Below are 23,643 nucleotides of genomic sequence, written 5' to 3'. Positions count from 1 at the left end.
AGCTTTTCAGTTTGATGAGGTCCCATGGGTTTATTTTTGCTCTAATTTCTATTACTTTGGGAGACTGACCTGAGAAAATATTCATGATGTTGATGTCAGAGAGTGTTTTGCCTATGTTTTCTTCTAGGAGATTGATGGTGTCCTGTCGTATATTTAAGTCTTTCAGCCATTTTGAGTTTATTTTTGTGCATGGTGTGAGGGTGTGTTCTCGTTTCATTGCTTTGCATGCAGCTGTCCAGGTTTCCCAGCAATGCTTGTTGAATAGACTTTCTTTTTCCCATTTGATGTTCTTGCCTCCCTTGTCAAAGATTAATTGACCATAGGTGTCAGGGTTTGTTTCCGGGTTCTCTATTCTGTTCCATTGGTCTGTCTGTCTGTTTTGATACCAGTACCACACTGTTTTGATGACTGTGGCTTTGTAGTATTTCTTGAAGTCTGGGAGAGTTCTGCCTCCTGCTTGGTTTTTGTTTCTCAGGATTGCTTTGGCGATTCTGGGTCTTTTGTGGTTCCATATAAATGTTTGGATTGTTTGTTCTAGTTCTGTGAAAAATGTCCTGGGTAATTGGATAGGGATTGCATTGAATCTGTAGATTGCTTTGGGTAGTATGGCCATTTTTACAATATTGATTTTCCCAATCCAGGAACGTGGAATATCTTTCCATTTCTTTACATCTTCTTTGATTTCTTTGATTAAAGTTTTATAGTTCCTGGCATATAGGTCCTTTACCTCCTTGGTCAGGTGTATTCCGAGGTATTTGATTTTGTGAGGTGCAACTTTAAAAGGTATTATATTTTTGTATTCCTTTTCTAATATTTCATTGCTGGTATACAGAAATGCAACTGACTTCTGAATGTTCATCTTATATCCTGCTACTTTGCTGAATTTATGAATCAGTTCAAGTAGTTTTGGGGTTGAGTCCTTAGGGTTTTCTGTGTATAGTGTCATGTCATCTACATACAGTGACAGTTTGATCTCTTCTCTTCCTATATGGATGCCTTTTATTTCTTTTGTTTGTCTAATTGCTGTGGCTAGGACTTCCAAAACGATGTTGAAGAGCAGTGGTGAGAGTGGGCATCCCTGTCTTGTTCCAGATTGAAGTGAGAAGGCTTTCAGTTTTTCCCCATTGAGTATTATATTTGCTGTGGGTTTCTCATAAATGGCTTTGATTATATTCAGGAATGTTCCCTCTATACCCACAGAAATCAATAAAATAGAGACTCAAAAAACAATAGAGAAAATTAATAAAACCAAGAGCTGGTTCTTTGAAAAGGTGAACAAAATTGACAAACCCCTGGCCAGACTCACTAAAAAGAGGAGAGAAAGAACCCAAATAACCAAAATTAGAAATGAAAAAGGAGAAATCACAACGGATACAGCAGAAATACAAACAACCATAAGAGAATACTATGAACAACTATATGGCAACGTTTGACAATCTGGAAGAAATGGACAATTTTCTAGAATCCTACAGCCTGCCAAAACTGAATCAAGTAGAAACAGACCAACTGAACAGACCTATCACTAGAAATGAAATTGAAGAGGTCATAAAATCACTCCCTACAAATAAAAGTCCAGGACCAGATGGCTTCACAGGTGAATTTTATCAAACATATAAAGAGGAAGTGGTACCCATCCTCCTTAAACTCTTTCAAAAGGTTGAAGAAGAAGGAATACTCCCAAAGACATTCTATGATGCCACCATCACCCTCATTCCAAAACCAGACAGAGATACCACCAAAAAAGAAAACTATTGCCCAATATCATTGATGAATATAGATGCAAAAATTCTCAACAAAATCTTAGCCAACCGAATCCAACAACATACCAAAAAAATTATACACCATGACCAGGTTGGGTTCATCCCAGGTTCACAAGGATGGTTCAACATACGCAAATCAATCAGCATCATACACCACATTAACAAAAAAAAAAGTCAAAAATCATATGATCATCTCAACAGACGCAGAAAAAGCATTTGACAAAGTCCAACATCCATTATTTCTGTCCTTTTAAAGTTACAAGAGAGAAAGACTATATTCATTCTACTTCAACTTCAAAAATCCTTTAATAGTGTTTCAAAAAGCGTAAGATCAGGAGTTTCCATTGTGGCATAGCAGAAATAAGTCCGACTAGTAACCATGAGATCGCGGGTTGGATCCCAGACCTCACTCAGTGGGTTAAGGATCCGGCATTGCCCTGATCTGTGGTGTAGATCATAGACCCGGCTCGAATTTATCATTGCCGTGGCTGTGGCATAGGCCAGCAGCTATAGCTCCGATTACACCCCTAGGCTGGGAGCCTCCGTATGCAGTCAGTGTAGCCCTAAAAAGCAAAAAAAAAAAAAAAAATTAATATAATAAGTACAAACAATGAGGGTGTTACAAATAAGTGTAAACAAATTCAGTCTGATTCAGGTTAAGGAAACATTTCTAAAAGTCCAAAGTCTTGTATTACATTGAAAAATAACTTTGTGACATATACGGCAAAAAGGAATGTGAAAGTTATTCCTGAGTCTACCTTAGAATTTCTTTTCCTTTAAAAAAATCACATAAAGTTAGTTCAAATAGCAGTACATAATTTGTTTCCATATTTTTACCTACGTGTATTTCATTGTTTCAAAATATAAACCAACTAGTAGTATTTTATGTAGGACCCTTAAATAACCATGGGCCATGAGCCATGAAGATATGGAAAGAGATCCATGATCTAAAAGCCTCACAGAGGGAACAGCCAAAAATTAGGGATAACCTTCCAAAATGCCAAAGAAGATGCAATGTGAAATAGATGAATATAATCATCTCCAGAAGTAATAAACTTTAATTTCCTGAGAATGTTTGCAAATGAGACCACAGGGACCCTAGATCTCCAGCAAGAAGTCCAGTCTCCAGCGTCAGTTGCCATAACAAAAATGCCTTTCAACTTGAATATAAGTCAACTGATTAATATAAAGAGAGAATGAAACAGCTAACAATTTTACTCAAAGGTATCTGATATAAGTTTTATCATCTTAAAAGGATATAAAATCTAGGGGGGAAAAAACAACTTGGGCAAAGAAGAAAACTTTGTATCTATCATGGTCCATATAATACAAGAGATATAGACTTTGCTTCTGGAAGAAAAACTGTTTAGCCACTAGAAAGCTATATTCGATACCAGAGTAAATCACTTTTTTAAGCTTCCCCTGAGCCTGAATAAAACATTCCCCCAAACCATCACAAATACTTTCCTCCTATGTTGTAGAGCATGATTCTAGTTACTAATTTCATGTTCCAATTTCCTTCACAGCTAGAAGGTGATGCTCTAGATACAGGACATAAGTATGCCTCCATACAAATTTATAAGGTAGCCCTACAACTTATAAAGTCCTCTCTGGTATGTCTGGGTGGTATGAATTGACTAATTCAACCAGGCCCATGGACAAACAAATGACATATTTTCTGAAATTGAAATCTTACATCATGAAAGGCAAATTAAAAGGCCCTGCCCCCACGTCAGGAGCTGTGCGTATATATCCCCTCTTACCACCCTCGGGCATCCAAAAGTCATCAAGACAGGTCAGCTTCCAGGGAGCTTAAAGACTAGCAGAAAAGTTGAGTGTGTATAATTATGCATATTGTAACAGAATGATTAGCTTATCACAGATATTCAAGTACCGTGAATACACCAATGAGAAGAAGATACATTTTACTGCAGGAATAAGAGAAGTTTATTCCTTTTAGATAAATCAACTTTAGCTTTTAGATAAATTGGCTGGTCAGCCACAAAATATTTTTCAGGCACTATAGCATTGAGCTGGGGTTTGAATTTTGACAGAGTGGAAAAAAGGTACTGGCAACCTAAAATAAAAAGAATACCATGAGTGAAGCGTTGCCCATGCTTAAGTAATTCAGAGATTCTAATTTGACTGATTTTACAATATATAAACAGACAAGAAGCTATACAGGTAATCTGGGTTTGGTTTCTAGTCCAGAGCTGGTTTTCTTTATACTAAACTAAGGAGTGTCAATTTTATGAGAACTTGGAAGAAGAATGTTTTTGAGCAGAGATACTTGGGCATACTGCCAGGTCTTATCCATGCTCAGATCACTCTGACAGTAGGAAGGAGTGATTTCCTAAGGAAGAGACAAAGGGCAGTGGATTCAGTGCAGAAGCTATTGTGATGGTTGAAGTGAGAGTTTACAAGGAGCTGAACTAGCAGAGTGGCAATAATATAAAAAGAAGACAAGAGATAGCTTTTTTTTTTCTTTTTTTGGTCACCCCATGGCATATGGAGGTCCTGGGCTAGGGATCAGATCCTGAGCTGCAGTTGCAACCTGAGCCACAGCTGTGGTAACGCCACATCCCCAACTCACTGTGCCAGGCCAGGGATAGAATCCATGTACCAGTCCTTCCAAGATGCCACAATGGGAACTCCGAGACAGCATTATTAAATTCAGTTAACAACTCAATTATTTATTGATGTGCCTTGTGCATCCAAGTCTTGATATTAAATTACAATAGTGAAGGCTTCACTTATAAAGAACTAGATGATAATATCAATCTAAAATAATCTGATAATGTATATGTTTATAATCTATTTAATATGACTCTAAGAAGAAAAAGAAAAACCTGCCATTATAGGTATGTAATAGGCCAGTAATAGTACTTGTTTTTTAAAGATGTGACCTTAATCAAATTGATCTGATTCTCTCTCTCAACTGAGAAAGTTCAAGCATCAAACATAATTCCTAGTCATCTAGGGAGTTCCTTCTGTGGTGCAATGGAATCAGAGGTGTATCCACAATGTAAGGATGCAGGTTCAATCCCAGGCCCTGGCACAATGGGTTAAAGGATCCAGGCCGTAACTGTGGCTCAGATCTGATCCCCAGCCCCGGGAATTCCATATCCTGCAGGCAAGAGCTAAATGCAATCAATATAAAGATTACATTTGCTGCTGGTCACACTATTCACCATCATCAAGAGCCCACATATGTCAACCTTCCATTTTTTTGCTGCTGCTGAAGTTATATTGAGGCTCAGAGCATTTAAATGACGCACATATAAGTTTATGTATTTAGCTTTTTCAAGAACTAGGAATAAAACTCAGGTCTCCTCAAAATACAATACTCTTTCTATTCTTGCAATTTGTCAATGAGTTAGCTGTTATTTTATGGTGCAACACAACTGCTTGATCAAAACCTGTCATACCTCAGTTATTGTCCATTCCTCCTTCTGTAGATCTCATCTTGAAAGAAACTACCAATTACCTTGCCAAACAGGTGTAAGTCATCCCAGGATCTTTTAACTCATAAAACCAATTGGTCATCATGTCCTATTTGTTCTACTGCCAATTAAGTTTCAAATCTGCCCCCTCCTAATCATCCTTCCTGCTGTTATCTAATTTGGGGAATTATCATAACCAATTTTAATTACGGTAATAATTTTCCTACCATCAATCTCTCCTCCAATATAATCTGCCACTTGCTCTATCTAGAATGACCTTTTAAGACTAAAATTCTGAAAATCTGCCAGTTTAAAGTCTCCAATGGCTGACCAAGTTTTAGGACAAAAGTCCAAGAGTGTCAGAAAGTGCATAATCTGATCCACCTTAACTCTACAGACCTTCCACCTTAACCCCACTGGCATGCTGGAAGCAGTTTCCTGAACACAACATGCTGTTTCTTGACCCTGTATGTTGTCATCCCTCCTCCGCCTCCTTATCATATAGCTAACTTATTTTCACCTTTCAATATACCCAAAAGCAAAGCTTACTCTGGAGAGTCTTTATTGGCAATCCTCCAACACTTGGAGGTGTTAAATGCCTCGTTTTTTAAGTTTCCAAAGCATGTGGACACAAATCAACCACAGCATTTATCTAACTGAAATACAACTGTAAATATACAGGTCTATCTCTTCCACTAACTTTAAACTTTTTAGAGGTAGGGACACTATCATTTCTGCACCCCTAGAAACTAGCACAATAATTAAAACAAAATATATACACATTAATTAAAAATGAAATTTGAAAAATGAAGGAATAATTAAAATGAATAAAGAATAAATAAGTTAATGAATCTCTATAATGCAAATACAACAGAAGCCCATGTATAAAACTATAACTATTATACAGACAGGCACCAGAGAAATGACTTGTTACACAAGCCCAATAGATAAAAGAAACATGTAAAGTTTTGAATCAGCATATCACCCACTGTAAAAATAGAAATGTATTTATGAATAAAAATTTTTTGTAGGAATAGTAGAACTTTACCTGCATTTTAACTGCTTTGATCTTTAAACTAAGGTCTTTTGAGCGTGCTGGAGTCCTCAAAATAAAATTGTTCAGTTTTTAAAACCCCTAGCCATGAGATGCCACTTTTACCTTTTTGATCAACTAATGAGATAGCCACTAGAGCCAGACATCTCATGAATAGGCAATGTGAGAGCTTGTCTTCTGTGATTGCTGCTGTAGGCTATTATCAGTGCAAGCACTATAAAAATTGTATGTAGAGGTATGAACTAATTCAAAATACTATTAAGAGTACAAATGCAATGGACAAGAGTATTAATCAAAGAAAAAAAGACAGAGAGATGTGTCCCTCACCACTTCAACCTCTGGCTAAATGCCATAGCAAGTCTTCCTTTGACCTTTTCTACGACCTTTCAAGTACTAATTATTTTTTTAATGTTCTATGAATACAAATACATGTTTGTCATTTCCCTTCATATGATGCATTATAAGGCATTAGGAAAGCAAAATGAATCTGGTTTTGAAAGTTTAATTGCACAGCTTTTGCATATACTTAAGTAGTCAATGTAAAACCTTCTCAGCAGGTGTACTATGAGATAAAGTGATTTTTCATGAATAATTCATTATTTAAAAAAAAACACTTCTTCTAAGATACAATTTGAAATAATGTTTTCCAAGGGAGATCAGTGAAAATTCGAAGCTGTCATTGCCAATTTGTTTTAGTTCAGATTCAAAAGGCCACCCACTTGACACAATAGAAACTAGAAATGCCCTTTTTTCATGTCAACATGTTATGCTCCATATTTTCTATCTAAAATATTTCTGAAACCTGAGAAGTAAGGACTTTTATGCTATCCAAGAAAAATTACTCAGAAAAAATAAAATTTTGTAAACACTCCCAATTAATTTCAACAGAATACTCTAAGAAGGTGAAATCATCTCAGAATGCCCCGCTGCAAAATATCTGGGAAATTTTATATAAAAATGACATTTTACTCCACCATAGACCTAGAAGTTAGTGATTCAAATCATGTCCCTGTATAGACTATCATTAAAATTTTCATATTTTTTTCTTTCAGAAAGAGATAAAAGCCTCCCATGTGAGCTTTTACTTTTATATCATTTTATACCCAAGGTGACTGTTTAAAGGAGACAGATAGATATCTTCATTTTTAAGATGAAAAAAACTGGCAGCATGAAAGGCTAAAAGTCACAAAACAAAACTAAGAAATAAAATAGAGATTTAAGAATAAAACATCATTATCAAAACAGCTGTAATTGCCTAGGATATCAAACTTAACATTCCCTTGGGAAAAAAATTTCTCCAAATTTCTATCATATTTTATTATTGGAGGGGCAAAATACATCAAAACATAAGATATATTATAGATAAACATTCTAAATTATTTACCCCTTAGAAATAAAACTTGGGAGTCCCCACTATGGTGTAGCAGGTTAAGGATCTGGCATTGTCTCTGAAACGGCTTGGGTCACTGCTGAGGCAAGGGTTCGATCCTGGGCCCAGCACAGTGGTTAAGGATCCAGCATTACTGTAGCTGTGGCGTAGGTTGCAGGTGCAACTCAGAGTCAATCCTTGGCCCGGGAACTTCTGTATGCCTCGGGTGTGGCCCTAAACTAAAAATTAAAAAGAAAACAAAATTTGGATAGACTATACTCTATATTACATAGAGCATGGAGCATGGGATCTGTCACCTGAAATTCAAATGTACTTTGTGTCAAGGAAAAAAAAAAACCCTAAAAAATAAAATTTCAATAGATAGCATTCTTTATCTAACAACACTGCTCTATACCTTTATCTAAGATAATGTTTTTTTTCTCAAATACTTATATCAGTAACTTTTATCTACACTATTACTTAAAAATAACATTAAAATAAAATCTAAGCCCTAATGGGAATTTCAGCTAAGCATAACATCTAGTACAGGTTAGAAATCCAAAAAGGTGAGGAGTCCTCTCTAGGTTATCAAGAGAGAGAAAGAACTGACATTTAGTTTTGTAAGAATAAAAATAAAAATAATAATAACAATAATAATAATAATAAAACTAAGTTATGTGTTAGGACAGCCAGATTCAGATCATAAAGTTTACTTTACCTAACTGGATTGATATATGCAAAGTTATATAAAATTCTGGTAACTGGGAAATGCTTTAACAAGTCCTGCTGTTCCAGGAGTTGAGAGTGGTTGACACTTGTACAGGTGGCAGCAGAAGAAACTGAACCCCATATGCTTTATCCCAAGGCCTGAATTAATTTTCTGCTATCAGCAGGCTCAAATCATGACAGTTTATCTTCTCAAGGAAGCATTTCTTCCTTCTCAGTTGCCTTCAGACTGAGATTCTCTATTTGATTACTCTCCTTCATCATTCACTTCTAGAGTCTCAGAAAGAGAGGATGCTCCTCTATCACTGACTCCCAACCTCCCCTGACACACTCCCAAGCACTGTAAAAAATACCATAAATAAACTATGATTTGGAAGCAGCATCTAGAACTATTCCTCTTCTTCTCTAACAACTACTTCTGTTCCAGCATACTTTTTCCTGTATTTCTAAAAAAAAAAAAAAAAAAACATAAGCAAAGAAAACCAATAACTCAACACCAACTATTTGTTGGATCCTCAGCTTCTTTTATTCACCTCTCTTTTTACCATCCCTGTATTCTGGATTCCTATTTTAAAAAAATCTTTAAAACTAAGCAAGAGATTTAAAATTCAACAAAAAGAAAACAAACAATCCAATTAAAAAATGAGCAAAAGTACTAAACAGACACTTTACAAGAAATATATACATATGGCAAATAAGGATATGTGAAAATGCTCAACACCATTTGTCACTGAAGAACTGCAAACCAGAACAACAATGAAATAACACTATACCCTATTAGAAGCTAAAATCCAAAAAACTGACAATACCAATTGCTGTCAACAATGCAGAGCAACAGGAACTTTCATGTGTTGCTAGTGGGAATGCAAAATGGTGCAGCCTCTTTGGAAGATAGTCTGGTAGTTTCTTACAAAGCTAAACAAAGCAACTCAATCACATGCAAACAAACAACCCAATTAAAAAATGGGCAGAGGATCTGTATAGCCATTTTTCAAAAGACATACAGATGGCCAACAGGTACATGAAAATGTGCTCCATATCACTAATGATGAGGGAAATGTGAACCAAAACCACAATGATACAACACCTCACACCTGTTAGAAGAGCTATCACCAAAAAGATCAGAAATAACAAATGTTGACAAGGATATAAAGGAAAAGGAACCCTCGTGCAATGTTAGGGGGAATGTAAATTGGTGTAGCCACAGTGGAAAACAAAGTTTCCTTTAAAAATTAAAAATACCACTTTTGGATATTTATCTGAAGAAAATTAGAACACTAACTCAAAAATACATGTTCACACCCATGTTCGTTATTTAAAATAGTCAATTTATGGAATGTGGAACCTCAAACAAACAAACAAAAAAAAGAGTTTGTGGATACAGAGAACAGATAGATCATTGCCAGATGAAGTAAGGGTAAAGGAGTGAGCAAAATGGGTGAAAGGCATTAAAAAGCACAAACTTTCAGCTACAAAATAAGTAGGTCATTTGGCTTAGCAGTTAAGGAACTGGCATTATCAGTGCTGTGGTGTGAGTTCTATCCCTGGCCCAGGAACTTCTACATACCTCGAGTGTGACGCAAAAAAACAAACAAAAAAAAAAAAACAGTCACGGGGGATGTAAGGTACAGCATGTACAGCATGATGACAACAGTATTTTTTGTTTATTTGAAAGTTCCTAAGAAAGTAAAAGTTTTCATCACATGAAAAAAAATTTGCAACTATATATTGCAATACACATTAACTAGACTTCCTGTGGCGATCAATTCACAATACATACAAATTTCAAATCATTATGTTATAATCCTGGAACAAATATATTACATGTCAATTAAATCTATTTTTTTTTTAAAGCTAAACAATCCAGAAATTACACCCCTGGGCATTTACCCAACTTATTTGAAAATACATTCACACAAAAATTTAAATTCACGCAAAAATATACAAATACGTATTTCAGTTTAATTCATAATCACCAAAAACTATAAACAACCAAGATGTTTTTTATCATGTGAATGTATATAAGGAGTCCTGGTACATATATACTATGAAATATTATTATTGAGTGATAAAGAAAGACAAGCTAATAAGCCATGAAAAGTCATGGATGAACTTTAAATGTATATTGCTGTTTTAAAGGAGCCAGTCTGAAAATGCCACATGTTACAATTCTATCTATACAACAATCTGAAAAAGACAAAACTACAGAGATAAGCTTATAAGTGGTTCCCAGAGATAAAAGTGGATGAATAAGGTTAAATAAATGAAACTATTCTGTATGAAATTGTAATACTGAATAACAAGACACTAAACATTCATTAAGCCCATTTGCACTATTCAATACAAGAGTACACCTTGACAAAGAAAAAAAAAACTATATTACAAATGTGTGAAATGATTTCACTGAAAGCAGTTGGGGAAAAGTGCTGACCTAAGTAACTCTGGAAATGAGTAGAGTCTGGGAAATTAAAGGCAAAAGAAACTGTATGTAAGCATTTGTGCTCTAGTTGATAAAGTGATATTCCAAGAGAGTAAAGGATAACAATTCTAATATTGTATGCATGTGTACTGGAATAGAATAATTAAATAAATGGATGGTGAATGGCAGAAACCAGATTTCTCATTGTTAGAGTGGTAGGTTACAGATAAGCAAAAAGAATCTAGAAGAGCCTTGTGTTAATGGATTACATTCTGAGACATCAGTGTGAACTGGTATTTAGTTTAATATAAATACAGATGATTACACAAAGAAATCTCTTAAACATAGGTGTATATACACAGGTTAGTACACAGAGATATATATATCCTTGCTCTGTCAGCTAAGAAAGCTTAGAGGTTACAGTGCCCTAGCTGCAATGGTACACGTGACCCCAGATATTGCTTTCTAATACCATTCTCCAATAAAAAGAACAAGACTCCTGGGGGTTATAGCTAGTTCTAGGGCTGGGGGAAGAACTATACAAGATGAGCCTATAGTTTCCCATAGTGCCAGAAAGAATGGAAGTACTCTAGCTCTCTCCCTCACCCTCTCACACACACACACAGTGATGAAGCCATGTCAGAGGGACACAGGAGTCAACTTGAAGAGCTCCCAATGGCCACAGCCAGAACAACTAGAACAACAAAATAAAGTAGTACTGCATTATAACCAAAGCATAAAATATTTGTGATTTCATAACTGACCTAAGTAAATAACTGAGTAAGTAAATACGTGGGAAAGAAAAGACAAATCACTCATGCAGAATTCCAAATAATTCAGGCAAATACTCCACCCTCTAGGAGGTGAAGCATAACTCCCCTCTCAAGAGTAGACTACACCTGGTAACTTCCTACCAAAGAATACGACATGGGAAGAGGAAGAAAGAGGAACATAACAATGGAGAAACCCGACAAATATTACCTCAGCCAGATAGCAAGGTCCATAAAAACAAGAGACATGGTGTCTACTGCATAGTATGTCATGCACATAATATGTACCTGATTATGATTTGATGAAGATGGCACTTTATCTCTGTGATCTTGCTCCCAAAAATACACAATCCAAATCAAACCATAAGAAAACTATGTGACAAATCCCAACGAATGGAACTTTCACAAAATTATTTGGCCAGTACTTTTCAAACAAAGTCATAAGAACAAGGAAAGTCTTAGAAACTGTCAAAGCTAAGAGGAGCCTAAGGAGACATTATGATTAATCTAATGTGGTATCCTGAATGAGATATGAAACAAAAAGGAAAAGGAAACAAAGAAACAGAAAAAAAAACAAAAGGAAATATGACTAAAATTTGCATTTTAATAATATGTCCATTCATTAATATTTCATCCATAATTATTAATTAATTACACCAAATATACCATACTGATATAAAATGTTAATAATGGGAAAAATAAGGTATAAATGGGTATGTGGAAACTGTAAAAATTTCACAAGTTTTCTATAAATTAAAGCTGTTCTAAAATAAAGAGCTACTTTTAAAAAGCAACTCATTACTACAAGGATGATAAGGAAAAAATTCATTACGTTGAAAATTGTTAAATTAAAGGAAAGAATCATGCATTTATCCTGTCACTCATAAAGGAACTCTATCCTGAGTAATTTTGGTGGCTTTGTAATACGTAACTTCTGAATGACATTTCCAGACTTCTTGTATGCTTCTGATTCAGGTGGTCCGCAAAAGAGAATTCAATGCCCATGCAGTTTGAGACCTCTTGTGACCCCAAACACCTGGCAGGTGAGGCCAGTCTCCTTCAAGTCACATTGTTTGAGAATGTAGCTGAAAGCCAGTGGTAAACTCCCCCTTCCATTAAATATTAGCTCAAGACCAATATATAACAAAACTATCACCATCAGGGAAACTTGAAAAGAATTTTGAAGAGTAAGCAGGACAGAAGTCACAATCTACTACAACCTAGGAAGTGACGTTCCGTAACTTCTTCCACATTCTCTTCTTTACAAAAGATTCAGTGGGTCCAGCCTACACTCAAAAAGAAAGGGTTATATAAGCACTTGAACACTAAGAATGGATCAGTGGGAACCATTTTAGATGCTGCCTACCAGAGTTTGCCCCCTGGCCTCCAATGATTTACGTGCCTCTCGGATGCAAAGCACACTCACCCCCTCCTAGATTCCACAAAATTCTCATCCCTTCATAGCATCAGCTCAAAGTCCAGAATCTCATCATCTAAATCAGGTCCATGTATAGATGGGACTCCTTGGGAACAATGACTATTCTTCTTTTCCTTTCTAATCATTAAAAGATGCTTAATTTCCAAATCCAAAACTTGAAATAAAATCATTAACTTCAAAGGAAACACTTCCTTTCTGTTATTAGCAAATCTTGTATCATTCATCATATATATATATATATATATATATATATATATAATGCACCCTTAAATGATATTATTAGACCCTGAAGCTTCCCTATCCCTCCAGATCTCAGAGCCACTTCTCCTAGCATGTTAGTAAACTCTCCTCGCTTGTCACATATCAAGCTATCAAACGACCAAAAGCAGAGAGAAAGAGATTGCCTCCTTTTTAAAGTCAATATATAAAACTTCAGAGAAGGCCTATGATTGGTCTACTCTGGGTCACATGCCCATTGCTGGCCTGGGCTGAACTTCTATCAAGAGGCAGAATACTGCTATTGCAAACTCACGAGAATGGGAACAGAAGAAGTCCAGTTCCCTGAAGAAAGGTGGTAACCAGAGGAAGAAGGGTGGTAACCAGAGGAAGAAGAAGAAAAAAAAAAATGCAGGACAGGCAGAAAAAAGAATTTCATTACAATTTTTAAGTCTAAATCATTATGTGAGTTATCGAGCCACACGTAAAAGGAATGAAGAACAAATATTTAGATTCAGGTCACCGTACCTGAGCCAAAATTTCCAGCTCCTGAAAATCAATAATCTTTTTAGTCATTCATATTCATTATATATTTCAAATTTCAATTCATTGATATTTATTTCACATCTTGATTAGAAGGATATATATGTTTTTTATTCAAGCAAAGCTTTTTTATTAAATTAGTCTTAGTACACTGGTATTGTACATTAATGTTAAAACGGTTTTTAGGTATGACTCAAATTTAAAAGTTCTCCAATATAACTTTTCCAGGAAAAACATGATATTGGCAAACACACCATCTTTCAAAAGCAATCTCTCTCTTATAAGCAGGGGATACTATCGACATGTTGATATGTTGGTAGGAATTATATCTTCAACTTCTTTAATTTAAAATAAAGCACGGATGTGAAATAAAACACAGATTGTTTTATGAATGAGTGAATGAAAAAATAAGTTAATGAGTTATTTTAAGGAGAATCACTTATAATGACTACCCATATCATAAAATAAAACTTTGCAAGCCACCCAGAAGCCCTTTCACATAACCCATCACATTAACATGTCCCCACTTCCCCAGTATAACTACTATCCTGATGATTAGAACAACTACTTCCTTTGGTTTCATGACAGTTTTATCACCTAAGTACTGTTACATTAACCAAACAAGAAGACCATTAGATTGTGACCATTAGATAAGATTAGTGTTTCTAATGCCATGGCCTACATATGTTAACCAAACCAAAATGTGAGCCTGTAAATGCCCCAAGTTTACAAAATTGAAACCTAAGTGTAACCAGTTACAAACAGCCAGCCAGGCTTTAAGCTGTCACCAATCAATAATTTCCTTATTTTGCTTTCACATTTTCTCTATAAAAGTCTCTCTCCTGGCTCCTGTCAGTGGAGCTCTACTACTTCCAGTTTGGCTCTGCCTTATTTGAATGAATTTTTGCTCAAATAAATTCTTAAAATCTTTAATATACCTCAGTTTATCTTTTAAAATTATGCATCCCTAGACACCATAGTTACCAAAGTTTAATACTGACCTCTTTGAAAATTTTGCTGTGTCTTTTAAATCTCTTTTAATCTATAGGTTCCCCCTTCATCCCTTTCTTCTCCTTATAATGTATCTGTTAAAGAACTTGGGACAGGTTCCCTTAGCAGTTTAGTTCTTTTGAGTCTGTTACTTCAGCCCTCCCAATGATCCTATGAGGTTGCTAATAAGTGAAAAAACCCTTTTCTTTTTAAACTAGCTCGAGTTGAATACAAGTGCCTGCATCTAAGAACCCTGATTACAAAATGAGAATAACTTTATACAAAAAATTATGTATGTGAAGTTAATTTTATATAAAGTGGAATGTAGGATGCGGGTGATAGTTATTGTGACAGAATGCTTATTGAAATTTTTATTATCTTAGGTGAAAAACAAAGCTATATCATGAACAAGAGTGTTACAGTTTAATTTGTTAAAGTCACATTGATATTAAAGTGGAAAAATCTTTCTAAAGGTGTTTAGCACTTGTTAGAGATTCATATAGAGATCTCTGTCAATGGGAGTATGGTAGGTAAAGGTATGAGTTTATGTGGATGAAAATTTCCATGCAGAGAAACATGTGATAAGAGATTTGTGGCAAATTTTTAGGTTTGTAATATTTCCAACAAAACTCAAGTTAGCTGTACAATTTGAAAATAGAATATAATTTAGGCTTTCACAAGCATAAAAATGTATATGATACTTCTAAAAATAAAGGCAATCATTTATCTTTATATTCAGGTTGAATTGTCATGGGATTTTAATAAGACCAGACAGAAGGCTCAAAACATAGACATCATCCTTAACAAGAAGCAAAGTCTGTAAGTGTGAAGTGACTTTAAGAATAAATACTTTTAGATTTAATGTAGGAAAGCCCATGAAGAGGCAGAAGGTACTACCTGAAGGGAGCCAGGAAATAGCAAATGAGATCATTGACAAACATAATATCATCATTCTAATCCAATACCTTTAGTGACTACCGTATCCTGTAGATATAAAAGGAAAAACCAAGGAAAAGACTGGATAAGAATTTAATAAACTTACCATACATTTTACATGCTTTCCATTTTACCAGGCGAGGGTCCAGAAGCATAATTACTGTTGTAGCAAAATGTATCCTTGGCATCACCCAGAGTGGTTGAAGTTCAACAGTAGTACCTAATAAAAGGATAAGAAAATGGTGCCAAGATATATAATGTAGAATAGGAATGTACAGGTCATAATATTATGATGACAGAAACATTAACTGATATAATGCTAAAAATCTACACATTACATACATTAAAAGGTAATATAAAGAGTGACCTATTTTAAAATACCTAGCTGGGAACAAATTACTCTTTGTAATCCAGGCATTCCTTTATTCAGTTATGTGTTACTTACCACTTAAATGCATTTACACTCCAACATATATCTGGAGAACACGAAAAGACAACAGCTTACAGCACGAAAGTCAAGTATGGCAGGCACTGTGCTATGTGCCCCAGTCATAAGTTTATATCAGCTATTCCTAACTGATCATAGCACTCTTTATTGAGGAGCTGGGCAAAAAGATTCAGAATCCTTCTCAACTCAGTCCTCCATATAGCTACCACTATTTTAACAAAGATGATCCTTGAGATGAAAATCAATTTGCCACCTCTGGCATAGAGGAAATGGACAAGAGGATAACCCTGTATTATTTAGCAAAAGATAAACCAAAAAGTAGCCAGTAATAAGGAATAAGAATATGAATTACCAATAATTACCATAAGGAATAATGCTTCATAATGGTAAAAGTTATTAACTTAGATTTTAAAAGTCATTTCTTCAAGTAGTATGACAGTCAAATGATTTAAACTCCTTATTTTTCAAATCATGCTGTATAACCTTCTACACTACAGAGTTTATGTTCATTCTCATAAAAGTCATATTTCATAAAAAGTAAGATACTGTGAACATGTAAGTTTTTTAAAAAAATGCATGTGTGAAACAGACTAACCATGACATATCAAACTTTGATATACAAAAATTCATTTCCTTGAAAATGTAAATCAATTTAAAAAATTATTGATCTTCTATCACTGTCAACACAGTAGATTACTGTGCAATGATTCAGAATACATGCTATAGATTCTTAGCGCTTGTGGTCAATTCCTGGGACCACCACCATTTAATCTTATGGGGCAAGTAACTTCTCTAGGTCTGAGTTTCTTCATTTATAAAATGGACTAAAAATATTACTGATGTCATTGTATCTTGTAAAGACTAAAGGAATATTATACCACACCACATACTACAACATTTACTTCTAGTAAACACATAATTTTCAGATATCATTATTTTTGCTATTTTTATTGTTATTATTATTATTATACAAAGACCAATATAATTATTCCTACCTCCTACTTCAGGAGTCTTGGGGTGGAGAGGAGGAGATATGAGGAAGATACAGAATATGTACTATGGAATAACATTGCTATAATATATAACAGAATAATATTGATACATTGACATAAAAACTATTACATTAATTTAAGTTGAATTATTACGATTCAAAAAACAGGTGAAAGAATTGAGAGGGTTATTTTTGTTTTTTTTGTTTTGTCTTTTTGCCATTTCTTGGGCCGCTCCCACGGCATATGGAAGTTCCCAGGCTAGGGCTCTAATCGGAGCTGTAGCCACCGGCCCACACCAGAGCCACAGCAATGCAGGATCCGAGCCGCATCTGCAATCTACACCACAGCTCACGGCAATGCCGGATCGTCAACCCACTGAGCAAGGGCAGGGACCGAACCCGCAACCTCATGGTTCCTAGTTGGATTCGTTAACCACTGCGCCACGACGGGAACTCCAGAATTGAGAGTTTTAATTGAGAAGATAAAATTTAAGAATTTCTGGAAAGATATACATGATTTCAACAAACAAAAGAATCAACATGAGCAGAGCCAGAAAGAAAGCAGAGGACTTGTTTGAAGAATAATGAGCCAGAGATTATAGCAGTGAGCAAAGGAGAATGTGAAAATACAATTTAAAAGGCACCCTGAACCATATTTTTAAGAGCCAAGAATGCTATACCAAAAGGTTGAACTTGAACAAAATTAAGTTAGAGACTAAACATGTAATCTGGACCTATGAATCTATTTAAAATAATAAACATAATCAAGTTCTTTTATTAGACAATGATAACCCTACCCTCAAAAGTTGGGAAGCCACTCAAGAGTGCTTTATTATTCTTTTACCTGAAATATAGTATTATTTTAAATTAACATTTTAGAATTAAAGGGAAAGTCTTGTAAAATCTATTCGCACAATGACACTCTCATCTGTGTTTTACTCTTTCAAATTAACCAATAAATACAGGCCATGTAAAAAGATTTTCTAAAGCTAGTGGTTTCAAACATATTCATAATATCCAAATAATAACCTATATTAATAGCAACATCTTAAAAATCAACAATCTTCAAATACACATTCATTAAAACAAGAAAATAGTGAGCTCTAAATTCTATATTTAATGAAAAAGCACTGGATTTGGTTTCAAGATTGAAAAGGGGCATAAAATCTTCTCTTCAATGAAGAATATCTGTTTAAGGAAATGAGATGCACATTTGGGGGGGGGGGCACTGCACTCTTGGCATATGGAAGTTCCTGGGCCAGGGATCAAATCTGAGCCACAGCTACAACCTACTCCACAGGTAAGGCAATGCAAGATCCTTAATCCACTGTGCCAGAGTAGGAACTCCACACACATATTTATTTTAATAATAATTAAATACCATATTAAATGGCAAGAACAAAGATGAAGCTGGAAGGAGCTAAACTTTTTTGAGAGCTACATCCTATGTCATTGAATCTACCCAGCAGTCCTGTTTCTGTCAAGTTGGAGAGGTCACCAAAAATTCTTGCTCTTACAAATAACTGAGGATAAGGCTGGACTCTGGAGCTAGAAGTTCAAACTTAGTACAACTTCTCAGAGGCTTTGTGACTTAGGCATATGAGTACAATTCTTCAAGTCTCAATTTCCTCATGTATTGAACTGGTAAAGCAACAGTATTTAATATACAAAGATGCTGTGAAAGGGAACTAAGGAAGTACTTATGTGTGAATGCCCTAAAATAGCATTTACATAAAGTGCTTTCTAAAGAATCCTAGTCCTAGAGGATTGCTATGATCAAAAAAAGGTCTACAGTCTTTCAGACTGATGTTTGGGGAATCCTATGTATAATTTCTACCTTTTGAAGATTTACAGTGTTAAGACTGAAAAGTCCTGCAGTCCAGAAAAGCCCTCTTAACATCACTTAACTCATAAATTCTTCAAATTTACTTTGCCATAAAATACTGTTTTCCTGTTTTCCTTTCTTCTACTTTTCTTCCTTCCTTCCTTTCTCTCCTTCTTGGTTTGTATTTATTTGCCTGCTTATTTTTACAAAGCATTTATAACAGTATATTCAACGAAAATCATTCCACGGCACATTGTATAAGAAGTACTCTCTAATACAAAGTTAACATTCGCAAAGACATGAGAGATTCAAACAATTAGCAATTAAAAACTCCAAATGTAGAAGAGGTGAGTGAAAGGTGGAATGGTCAGGAATGCCTTACAAAGGAAGAAAACCTGATACAAAGCTACAAATTTAGACAGACCCAGAAAGGACAGATCTACACTGAAAGGAAGCATACCATGGGCAAAGTGAACATAGTGAACTCTCTTTACAAACAGAGAGTTTGTAAAGATAATGATGGTGATACTAGATACAATAGCTAACACATAATATTTGGCAGGTATTATCTAATCTATCAGATGAGAAGACTGGTGAAGTAGATTAAAATCAAATTTGGAAAATTCTGAGTACCATATTATACGGTTCTCTAGTTGAAAAAAAAATCCCTGGGGAATTTAAGCTTTCAGTCCCTCAGAAAGCATTTGTTAAAAACGGATTTCCACTATAAATGTAATAGTTTGCATCTGCCAATGACTGGTCACTTTGCTGTATAGCAGAAACTGACATAACATTGTAAATCAACAACGATAAAAAATTTAAAAATATAAAAAAAATTAAACAAAAAACAATGACAAAAAATTGATTTCCAAAGCAATGTGCTAGATGCTATGTATACAAAGAATAGAGAATAAGAGAGACATACTTGAAGTGAATTGGAGAAGAGGACTAGAGTCAGAGAGGCCAGTTAGCATGGTACCATGTATAAGATGATGAGTGCATAGACATGGGTGGCAGTAATGATCAAGGTAGAAACAAAGAAAAGTACGAAATGAAAAGTTAGTTCTGAGTGTCAGTGATTAAGGAATGACAATCAAGACTAAGAACAGCTTATTCTTTCCAAGCAAGGTCTTCAACTGCAAGTTTTGATGCCTTTGGGTTCGTGACATCAGTTTAATGAATCACAACACTTTATTGCATTGGAAGAAAAAGAAAAGGAAATATCAGAATATAACATATATAGTAAGTACTGTTCCATGAAAATTTTATTTCAGAAATATGTATAGATAAATGTGTAGACTGGGCTGTTTTCAAAAAAAGTTTAAGAGCATATGCAACCAAGCAATGAAATATAGCGATTAAATCACACACACACACAAAAAGAGATGAACAAAAATTAGCCATGAGGGAAGGAGGAAAACTAGGTTGGTGAAGGGTCCCAAAAGCAAACAGGAGAGAATTATAAGGAGATCATTATCACGTTATCAAATACATAAGAACCAAACACAATGATTTCTTAGAGAAATGCTTAGATTTTGCAAGAAATTGGTCAATTGAAATATAGCAGACACCAGACTACTAAGAAGCCATCATGTATTTCCTATTTATTTTTTACCCACAGAATACTGGCTTGGTAAACCAATACAGCTCAAATCATATGTAAAGTTGACCAAATGCTTCCTCTCTGATAAGCTGTCTCCTTTAAGTTAAATGATTAGTTGTAGCTGATAATAATTTAATGGTTTAAAAACTCTACATCATTAAGAAAATTCTTTGTTCAAGAAAACATGACCCTTGAAAGCCAAAGCCAAATTATTCTCTGTACAGACATGTAGATAGGGTCATAACAGGATTAAGATCTGATTCCATATACACCAAAAACCTTTGATGAAGCAAAAGTTATGCTATTTTCCAAAAACTTTATCTTGATTTAACTACCATTTCTATTAAAATACTGCATCAGGCAAAATACCTTAAACATTAGTGAAAAGAGTACTTTATGTTAAGGCAAAATAAGAGACTTAGCTGGCACTGTCAGCGGTCTGTGTATAATTTTTTCATTTATAAAATAAGAATTTGACCATCCCTGGTTGTCTAGACTTTTAGTGTATATATAAATAAATATTAAATTCAAAGAAAGTGTATTGAGTTTCTCTTATGTAGAGGCTTCAGTAAGAGCCTAGTTCCTTGAACATAAGGAGCTAACAATCTTTTAATATTTATAATTATATAATTGACAACAATTAAAGCAATATATGCTATGTGCCATGCTAGAGATATATTCCAGGGTCAATGGGATACTAACAGGTGAAAACATTTCTTTGTTTAGGGTTCTCAGTAATGACTTCATAAAAGACATGCTAAATTCAATTGATTCTTTAAAAAAATAACAGAATTCTGACAAATCAAAATGAGGATTAGGACTTCATGATATAAGAAGAAAAAAAATATGAGGAGAGGACGGAAGAAAAAACATAGTCCAACCATTTGAAAGTATAAGGTATGTGAAAAGAAGTATAGAGGATGCTTTTATGACTACGCAGAGCTCCTTCGGGAACAAAGGACATTTCCCTCTAGCTAGTGAGGGTGCTGCCAACTTATAGCCCTTAGATGTCAGCCTTCTCCAGAAATTGCATTCAGCTAAAAAGGTCCACCTGAACTAAAGTCACGCTTGGGGCCAGCTCGCATACAAAAACTGACGCAGAAATAGAAAGGCCCTCACTGCAATGCAGGACAACTCTGAAGTTCATCCCAGCTTCAGAGCTCCCTCTAGAGTTAGGTGAAGCTTTCAGTGAAACTGGGTCACAGCCCAACTTCTACCTCTGCCTAACTTTGCTTCATTTACTTCCTTTCCTTTCCATAGGAGTTTATCTCAAGAGCATTCTCTCTTAAATTTCCAATATCCATTTAAGAGTCCTAATTAGGGAAGCCAATCTACTTCACTATTTCCATGTGAAGTGCTAGGCTGAAAAAAAGATATTGAATGAAAGTATGCTTAGTGAACAGTATAACCTACAGATATCTTGTCATACCAGGTTCCTGAAAGCCAGCAACCAGGCTTATACTACAAACAGAATACTGAAGAATCCTCCTCTAAAGAATCTAACTAGCCTTACAGGTATCTAAATTACTGATATTTTAGAGTCTTCCAATAAAAAGTTACCTAATAATGAAACCCATCAACCAAAACACCTCACCCATGTACCCCATATTCAATAGCTTATTTAGTACCTCATAATTATGAATATTTAGGAAAACTGAAAAAATCAATTAAAACAGGGGAATCCTGAAAAAATGCAAACAACACAAAGTGCAGCAGCAAGGTTGAAAGAAATCTTAATCATCTTCAATATCCCCAGAGAGATTAGAAAAGAAATTGTATCAATGTAATAACATATGGATTGCCTTTTTTTTTTTTTTTTTTAAGACAGCACCTACAGCATATGGGAGTTCCCATGCTAGAGGTTGAATCAGAGCTGCAGCTGCTGGAACAACCACAACAACATAGGATCCAAGCCATATCTGTGACCTACACCACAGCTCACGGCACACTGGATCCTTAACCTACTGAGCGAGGCCAGGGGTTGAACCCACATCCTCATGGATGCTAGTTGGATTCATAACCCGCTGAGCTACAATGGGAAATCCCTGGACTGCTATTTAAAAAGAAAAACAAAATAAAAAAAATCACAGAAAGAAGTTCCTGTAAATTAAAAAAAAAAAAGACAGAAGAATTAGAAAAAAAAATACCATGTTCAAAAAATAAAACTTAGATTATTTCTTAAAAAATAGGATAAAAAGAAAAGAGATGAACAAAGGGAGAAAAAAGAAAACGAAAGGGCCAGTTGATGAAGGCCAATATCCAACTGAAAGGGAGACCTTGTGATTTCGCTCTGGCCAATGAGATAAATGGAAGTCACTGTTAAATGAGGCTTCTGGGGAATCACAGAAAGCACATGGCTTTGGAGTTCCCGTCATGGCACAGTAGTGAAGGAATCCGACTAGGAACCATGAGGTTGCGGGTTCGATCCCTGCCCTTGCTCAGGGTTAACGATCCAGCGTTGCCGTGAGCTGTGGTGTAGATTGCAGATGCGGCTCTGATCCCGCCTTGCTGTGGCTCTGGCGTGGGCCGGTGGCTACAGCTCCGATTTGACCCCTAGCCTGGGAACTCCATTTGCCGCGAGAACAGCCCAATAAATAGCAAAAAAGACAAAAAAAAAGAAAGAAAGAAAGAAAGAAAGCACATGGCTTCTACTCTTTTCCTTTTATTGTTTCCTGAAATATAGATGAGACCATAGAAATAAAGCATCCATCTTGCAACGCAGAGGTAACCTGCATGATATAAAAGCCACACAATAAGAACTGGAATGTCAGAATGGCACAATGGAGCCTCTATATAAGCACTGAGAATTCTATCACTGAACTTCTTACTTTCTGAGTAAAACTGAACCCCTATTTTTTAAGGTCCAGTGTAGTCAAGTACTCTATTAATCAGCCAACTACACTCTATTTATCCTGTATTACCCTGTACAATATGTATAGACATCCTGTATTATCAGAGTACACTAAATGACTCAGCAGATAACAATATTTAAAATATCACACTGCTATGGAAAACAGTATGGAGGTATCTCAGAAAACTAAATAGAGAACTAATATATGATCCAGCAATCCCACTCCTTGGCATATATCTAGACAAAACTTCCCTTGAAAAA

At 35.2% G+C, this 23,643-nt stretch overlaps 1 long non-coding RNA gene across 2 annotated transcripts in view; it reads right to left on the bottom strand.

Annotated features, from left to right (window-relative positions):
* LOC125126195 (uncharacterized) overlaps positions 1 to 23,643 on the bottom strand; it is a 233,060-nt gene that overhangs the window by 101,778 nt on the left and 107,639 nt on the right. For both annotated transcript variants that reach the window (XR_007134550.1, XR_007134551.1), the window contains exon 2: positions 15,771 to 15,884. This is a non-coding gene — a long non-coding RNA (uncharacterized LOC125126195). The remainder of the gene's footprint in view (positions 1 to 15,770; positions 15,885 to 23,643) is intronic.

Source organism: Phacochoerus africanus, chromosome 4 (assembly GCF_016906955.1).
Source record: "Phacochoerus africanus isolate WHEZ1 chromosome 4, ROS_Pafr_v1, whole genome shotgun sequence".
In the NCBI taxonomy this organism is placed as follows: Eukaryota; Metazoa; Chordata; class Mammalia; order Artiodactyla; family Suidae; genus Phacochoerus; species Phacochoerus africanus.
The sequence above is the reverse complement of the archived record's forward strand: the minus strand, read 5'-3'. Positions and strand labels throughout refer to the sequence as shown.